Raw genomic sequence first — 1,882 nt, forward strand, 5'->3', positions numbered from 1 at the left:
ACTCTCTTATGCAAATGTACGCCCCTTTCGTGATGTTATTATTTTTAGATTTTGAGTTTTCACTTATAGTCATCGGATATAGTGTGTTTATTTGATATGTGAATATATATATATATGTGTGTGTGTGTGTGTGTGTGTGTTGGATGATGTGTATTTGTTGTAGTACTTTATGGAAGTGTGAAAAAGTGTGTTGGTATATTATGTGTTGGATCTTATTCATTGCGGGTGAAATAGGAATCCTATTGGTTTGTCATAGAGGACAACATGCATTTATTTGATATGTGAATATATATAGGTGTTGGATTATATGTATTTGTTTAATTCTATATGGAAGAAGTGTGGAAAAGTGTATTTGATGTGTATAAGGTTTGCCATGGAGTAGTAGCTCTAGCATTCTATAGCTAGCAAGCGTGCCAACAATTTTTTTTACATTTTTCACAATATACGATGATGAACATTTCCTCTCATAATTCGAGACAAATAATATCGGTTTTGATGTCATAAAAAATGGACAATAATGCAACAATATAATAAAAATAAATTTAAAAAATGGGCCAGAAACAAGGTTTTGATGTCGTTTTAAAAATGACATTAAAGGTGTCTTTAATGTCAGTTTAGAAATGACATCAAAGGCCTCTTTAATGTCGGTTTAAAATCAAAATCAAAGGCCAAGGACATTCAAGACCTTCAATAAAACCATCAAAGATATTGATTTTAAATTGACATTAAAGGCCTTTGATGTCGGTTTTAAACCGACATTAAAGAGGCCTTTAATGTCGTTTCTAAACCAACATTAAAGTCAAATCGACATTAAAGGCCTTTTATAATGCTTGCAAAGACGTCAGTTGACAACTGACATTAAAGGCAAAATTTCTTCTAGGGATTTGAGAATTTTTGGATGTGTCATATATGTTCCAATTGCTCTATTACAACGTACTAAGATGGATCCTCAAAGAAGGCTAGAAATATATGTTGGATTCGATTCTCCATAAATTATTAAATATCTTGAAATCTTGAACCTCTTACGGGTCTACATGATTTATTGATTATCATTTTAATTAGACAAATTTTTCAACGTTATAAGGAGAAATTAAAAAAATTGGAAAAAGAAATTACATGAAATGTATCATTATTGTCTCATTTGGATCCTCGTACAGATCAATGTGAACTTGAAGTTCATAAAATAATTCATTTGCAAAATATATATAGCAAATCAGTTACTAGATGCATTTGTAGATGCAAAGAAAGTAACTAAAACACATATCAGAGTTGCAAATGTCTCATAAAAAATTGATATCCCAACATAACAACTTGTCATTAAAGATAAAAATCCTTGAAATAGAAATTGAGTCAATAACTCGATTAAGGATATGGATGTTCCAGAAGAAATCCTATGACACAAAATATCGAAGAAGATAAAACAACTAAGACAGGAAAGAGATGGAATATAATTAATGCAGTTGTTGATAATAGTTTGCACTTGATACTATATTAAAAAATGAAGATCCATAACCAAAATTCGTTGAAGAATGTCGACAGAGAAAAGATTGGTCTTTGTGGAAAGAATCAATTGAGGCAAAATTAAATTCACTTTCAAAATGTCAAGTTTTTGAATCAGTAGTCCAAACAGCAAAAGGTGTCAAACCTGTGGAATATAAATGGATATTTGTGAGAAAAAGAAATGAAGATAATGAGATTACAAGAGATGAAGGAAGATTAGTTGCACAAGGTTTTTCACAAAGACCTGGTATTGACCATGAGGAGACATATTCTCTGATGGTGGATGAAATCACATTAAGATTTTTTATTGGCTTGGTTGTGTATAAAAATTTGGACATGCATCTTATGGATGTAGTCATAACATATTTATATGGATCTCTTG

This window comes from Cucumis sativus, unplaced genomic scaffold (assembly GCF_000004075.3).
Source record: "Cucumis sativus cultivar 9930 unplaced genomic scaffold, Cucumber_9930_V3 scaffold95, whole genome shotgun sequence".
In the NCBI taxonomy this organism is placed as follows: domain Eukaryota; kingdom Viridiplantae; phylum Streptophyta; class Magnoliopsida; order Cucurbitales; family Cucurbitaceae; genus Cucumis; species Cucumis sativus.